Genomic DNA, 6,719 nt, shown 5'->3' on the forward strand with positions numbered 1-6,719 from the left:
TGCTTTTGTTTTTTTGTTTTTTGTTTTTCCTTTTGGAAAGAGGTTGAAAAGGTGGAGGGCAGGTATGAAGGAACAGGGAGACGAATAGGATTGGGCTGCATGATGGGAAGTTCACAAAGAATCAATAAAAAGTTAAACAAAACCAAAAAATAGGCATTGTGATAAACTCCTGCAGTCTCAGTGCCAGATAATTAGAGACCAGAGCCTCCCTAGCCAGCCAGGCTAGCAGGATCAATGGGATCCAGATTAAGTGAGAGACCCTGTTACAAAATATACTGTATAGAGCCACTGACGAGGACACTTGACATCAACCTCTAGCTTCCACCCCTGGGTGGACACACACACACACACACACACACACACACACACACACACCAAGAAGACATCTATCCATTGACACACCCAACCCATAACCCTGGTGGTGAGTGCAGCAGGCAGTATAAAAAGGCTACTGAGAGGCTTTTGAACTTTGACCCACAGCTCCACTCACCACACTGAGATGTCACCCTTAGACCTTAGTCACCATTTTGGAATTTGAAGGGTTTGGGATGTCTCTAGTCCCTTTGGAAAGTGAGGTACTCCAAGGCACAATTACCTCCCACAGGTGACTGTCCATTTTGAGAACAGTCCCCTGGGACAAGACCTCTAGGGGAAGAGGAGTGGAAAGTGGAGTGGAGGGAAGTTGATGGAAAGCATCGGCGATGGCTCCAACATCTTCCTAAAATTCTCTTGCTGCTCCTACCAGCAAGCAGCAGAAAGAATGCCTCCCCACAGACACCGATGGTTAATAAAGAATGTCCCATAAACCAGTCACAAGCTACTTGCTAGGTAGACCCTGCACTGACACTTAATGGACAGTAATGTATGAAGTCCTTGAAACAAACCCATCAGGAAATTTATGTGGCCCAGAGGGTCAGAGGGCAGGGATAAGAGATAAAGGCAGGAGATAGAGGATGAGGAAGATGGAGAAGAGGGAGGACAAAGGACTGCCTCTGGATAGAGAGGAGACACAGGAAAATAGAGATTTATAAAGGTACAAGGGAAGCCCTGTGTTCGGACAAGGTGTTCTAAATGGGAGTGTTAATTAGGTGAGCCAAATGGGGCTTTAGATTGCTGTACTTTAATACTTTGATAGCTGGACCTTGGTAGTCGGACTCGGGAGGAGGAAGTGGTCAAATAAGGGACTAGACCTTACTGGGTAGCTTTAGAAATGTAATCTAGAGATTTTTAGCAAGACAGAGAGAATGGAAGAGAAGGATAAAGACTGCCAGAGCCATGCCCACCACTCTCAAGCTGGCCAGAATCCCTTTACCAGTGTCTGTCATATAGCTGGGTGAAAGAGCCTGCACATTAGGCTAGGTCATTTGACTCTAAAAGAAAGCCCTGTAGTACAAAGCTAGAACACACACACACACACACACATACACACACACACACACACACACACACACACACACACACACACACACACATAGTAGAAGGACTTTTGGAGATCTCCTGCTGCCAAGCATCATGACACTGGCTTTTAGAGCCAGAAAGCGATGTCAATTTGTCTGATTGCAGGCGAAAGAGTTCATGTGATACAGACAGGGTTGGCACAGTCTGCCCCTCTCTAGAAGAGACCAGAACTCACAGGTAGGGCTTACAGCACTCTGCCATCACACGAGCAGAACACTCAGAAAAACGCACTGCACATTAAGGCACAAGTTCCCCACTAGTGGGAATGCCCAAGCCTGGGCTACTGTAGTTCAGGGGCTGGCAGATAGGCAGATAGTTCCTGCGATGGGGATGAGGTTGGAAGAGATGAGAAGGCAGGCTCCTCCTCCCAGCTCCACATTTCTCCAAATCTGTCCTGCAAAGCAGAACAATTCAAACACCATCCAGCCTCTCAGGTGTATATATACACACACCATGTATATAATGAGCTGCTTAGACTTTCCAGTGTTATCTCTGTAATTTTGGGGAAGTGTTTGATAAGAAACCAGGAGGATGTATTCCTCTTATCTCCTAAGCGTGGGTCTATCCTCACCTGCCTCCAGCACCTCTTCTCATCTCAGCCTGCTTCTGGGAAGCATCATTAGAGTTCAGGCTGGGTTGTTGGTTTTTTTGTTTTGTTTTGTTTTGTTTTGTTTTGTTTTGTTTTGTTTTTGAGAAGTATGTCTGTCTGCGATGGATGTGTTCTGCATCTGCGAGTCTGCAAAGGAAATGCTGCGTGTTACCAAAAACAATAATTTGTATGTCGATGCAGTTGTTAACTGTCACTCTTGCTCTTAATTCTCACTTCCCCCCAGACTCTCATGATTACTATTGCTCTGAACCTAGCAGCAAGAATGGTATTTCTCTGTCCAGAAAATGACAGCTACTGGGACCCTCTTCTCTGCTTGGGAGGCCTGTGCAGCTGAGCATGGAGCCTGCCTAAAGCCCACATGAGGGCCGACTGAGTGCCTGCATGAAACGGGTCAATGCACCCCAAAGACTCGCAGCTGCTGGTCCTGGCATCTGGGTTCTAAAGGAGCCTCTAGTACCAGCTGTGTGACCCCAGACAAGCCACAGAACCTCCAGGGCCTCTGTTCATTCATCTGTGAAGCTGAGAACACAACACCCACTTGACTAATGAATGGTATCGCTGGCTTTGCTTTCGTTAGCATGTTATTTCTGGGCCATCTGACCAGACACCGTTGCAAAGCCTGGAGGCACAGTGATGGACAGAGCAGAATAACATCTTTCTCCATCTAGACCTCCACTGGGGGAGTGAATCAATCATAAATGAGCCCAAGATACAGGCTTTCCAAAGTGACAAAGTAAAGCAAATGAGTGAGGAAGGGAGCAAGCAGAGAAAGTTCTTGAAAGGCTGCCACTGAGGCACACCCACTGCAGGACCAGGGGAGAGTCATGCGCGAGTGAATTTGGGGAAAGAGCATCCGATATTGTGCAGACAGCTGAAGCATAGGTTCTGAGGTGAGGGCGAACACAGCATATTTAAATCATGGGAATGATTGAGAGTTGGGCAGGGATCCCAGGAGGAAGACAGTAATTGAGAGAAGCAGAGCCAGGCAGGATATGGCTGTTGGATTTTGTCTTTAACTCGTAGGAACCTTGAGCAGAAGACAGACATCATATGACTTGGGTCTAATGAAGGTGTATGCTCCGAGATACTTTGAAAGTGCATGGAGGATGATGGGAAAGTAGATGAAGGTTTGTAAAGACACAGCCTTCCAGATGCTTCAAAGAACAGGTTGTCATGGAGATGAGGGGTGGTGGGTTAAATACAGCCTCCACTTCACTATCAATTCCTCATGGAGAGGTCAAGTTTCGTCTCCATTCCCAGAGTGCTTGATTGGCACTGAACCTGCAGATCAAATGAGACACCACGAGTAGATGCTGTATAGGTCTTAGCTTAGCCTCTTGAAGCTCTGTCAGCTTCCCCTCCCTCTCTCTGGGAACTCTCACTTTGGAGACATTTACTCTCTCAGCGTGTAGCAGTCATGCGGTGAAAAAGCACAAGTCACATGGAAAGGCCACATGCAGAAACTCCTGGTGGCAGCCCACGTGGGTTTTGAGACGACTGCCACTATCTACTGCCAGGCATGTGAGGAAACTGTCTTCAAATGTTCCAGTCCGGCTGAGCCCCCATGACTATGTCCCAGCCAATATCTTTTTGGGGCAGAAGAACCTTCCAGCTGTGCTCAGTTAAACCCACAGCATCATGGGATGCAATAAAATGGCTGTGGCTCTCAGTAATTATATCTTGAGTTGCGTCTTCATACAGGAATGGAGAAGCAAAATTCTAAGGTGGCTTCTGGGCCTGAAAAAGCCTGCTGGTCCAGGTATCAAAACTTGAGAGAGTTTCCATGTCGATGAGTGGAAAGCTTCCAGAAACAATGCACACATTCCCTTCCTTCTTACACAGACCTTATCCCCAAATGATTAACCCTTTCCTGGTGGTTTAAACATACCAGTGTGGACACTTATGTGTGTCTGTCTTGGTTCTGTGGTGTAATAAGGCCCTAAACATCTCAAAGTTAATTGGCCCTTGGTACTAACAAGTCTGTGTCCATCTTCTTCCTTAAGTATTTGAAATGTGAGATGAAACTGTCTCATACTAAGCATTCATTTCTCTATTTATGTCAGTTCTTTTCCTGATCATTTGCTTGAGTACAGGAAGCCTTTTAGAGACTTGACAGGCTGAGTGAGTGGACTGTGGGAAATGCCCAGCTTCCTTACAACCTCATGCTTGTGACCGCTGCACCAGTTCTTTCTTGCAACCTACTGATTCATAGCATGCCACATGAATAGGCAGTCCTGCTGGACTCCTGTATTTGGGATAGTGAAGGATTCTCATATTATGCATATAAATAAGTCTAGGTGCCTACCAATAAGAATATGGGGATGGGGAAAATGTTGAAGAGAGATTTTTGTGTCCTATATTAAAGTTTCATTTTTGTTGCTGTGATTAAAATATCCCAACAAAAAGCCCTTTGAGAGGCTAGAGAGATGGCTCAGTGGTAAAGCTTCTTGCTGCCAAACCAGGCCACCAAAATTCAATCCCCAGGACTCACATGGTGGAAAGAAGAGAACTGACCCCAGAAAGCTGTCCTCTGTTTTGCACAGTGACATGTGCACATAAGCAAACAAATAAAACAAATAAATAAATTATTTCTAAGCCAATTTAGGAGAGAAAGGGTTTATTTTAATTTACTATTCCAGGTTACAGTTCACCACTGGGGAAGTCAAGGTGGAGAGAAATGAGTGCAGACAGGCTTACTTGCATGCTTGCTTGACATCTTCCTTGTGCTTGGATCAATTTCTCTACTATAGTTCAGGACCTCCTGTCTAGGGAATGGTGCTGCCCACTGTGGGCTGGGCCTTCTCACATCAGTTAATTTAATTAAGACAATTCCCCATACATATGCCCATAAACAGGCCAACCCAGTGAAGGCAAGCCTGCCTTGGGACTCTTTCCAGGTGACTGTAGGTTGACTCTAAGCCAACCATCACACACTCTTTCCATCTGGAGAAAGATCTAGATGGACTTGTATGAAATTTAAGGAGTTAACAGCAAAATCAGAATTTGAACTCAGGATCCTGCTCATAAGCAGTTCTCTCAGGTACTTCTGTGCTCATTCAAATGAATGATCTGTAAGTCCCCAGTGATCCCAGAAGGTCTAAGAGCACAGTCTTTTGCCATCTCCTGATGCGCAGGAGCAGTATCTGCCCAGCTGAGATGCTCAGCGGCCATGCTATGGAGGGCATTCTGAGCCTATTTATTTACTACCCACTTGCAGTATCCAAGATGCTCCTGAGAAACCATGAGTGAATGCCCACTGTGTGTCCAGGAAGTGTCTGCCTCTTAGGTGTTATTTGTTTGCTTGTTATCACTCCTTATCTGTGTCCTCAGAGAAGCTTAGCTCTAGTCGACACAAAGCAGGGTCTTAGACAATGGCATTAAGAACTGAGCAACCAACAAGTACACAGACCCACAGCTAGACCATACGCGGAGAGTGAGAGACATAGGAACACTCAACTGTCAACAGGAAGCCTCCATCAAATCCCTCCCCTCAGGGCTCAGGGAATCCTGAGAAAGAGGAGGCAGAAAGAGCATAAAAAGCCAGAGGGGATGGAGAGAGCAAACCCACTTGGTCAAAGCTCATATGAACCCACAGAGACTGTGGTGGCTTGCACAGGGCCTGCCGGAGTCTATGCCAGGTCCTCTGTGTATGTACTATAGCTTCCAGTTCTTATTGGATCCATGAGTGTGCAAATGAGTGGGTCTTTGATTTGTGTGCCTTCTCTTGGGCTCTTTTTATTGTTTGGTTTGTTTTGTCAAATTTAACATGTTAGTTGTTGTTTTTATCTGATTATATTGTATTTTATTGTATTATTATCTCCTAGAAGCCTGTTTGTTTTCTCACAAGAAACAGTGTAGATCTGAATGGGGGGTAGAAATGGGGAGGAACTAGGAAGAGTAGAGAAATATAGGATCTTCAATAAAAGCAAGGGTGGAGAGAACATGAAGGACAGTAAGAGTGTGATGGCTAAGGAGGGTGAGACAGCTGAGCAGAAAGGATGCTTGCACCAAGCCTCATGGCACAACCCCTGCATCACCAGGTGGAAAGAGAGAGCTGATGTCCACAATCTGTCCTTTAACTTTAACCTAGGCAAGGTGGCCTGAGCACCCCACTGTCCCCATCACAGATAGATGAATAAATGTAACTGTAAAAGGAAGAACTAAGCAACGTTCCCTTCTCTGTGCCACCATGCCTAGTTGGTAGGAATATGGTTCCTTATAGACAATTCCTTTAGGTAGCATTGCAGAAGTGAGAGGTGATCTTATGGAGAAAGAGCCTAACGTGTGGGAGTCATGGGAGTAGACAGGAGCTGTGCAGGAAGCTAGGCTGAAGAGAACACATGTTCGCTTGCTCCTGGCACTCAGTCTACCCTCTGCCAGGGAAGTCCTTCCCCAGGGAAGTAAAGTGGAACTGGGTGTGTGCACCTGCCAGAAAAAGGGATGCCCAAAGAGGAGACATAACCTGGGAGACCTGCAATAAAATACAAAATCCCTCAGCTCCCAACTCCACCAGCTCCCTGGCAACTGTCAGATGCCCTCAATTCTTGTTTTGGCAAGAATTCAGTCAGTAGTCATAGAAAGGGGACAGAGTAAATCATGAACAGATTTTCCTTCCAGTCAGTTGGTCTCATGTATGGAGCCAATGTCGCCA

This window comes from Mastomys coucha, unplaced genomic scaffold (genome assembly GCF_008632895.1).
Source record: "Mastomys coucha isolate ucsf_1 unplaced genomic scaffold, UCSF_Mcou_1 pScaffold3, whole genome shotgun sequence".
In the NCBI taxonomy this organism is placed as follows: domain Eukaryota; kingdom Metazoa; phylum Chordata; class Mammalia; order Rodentia; family Muridae; genus Mastomys; species Mastomys coucha.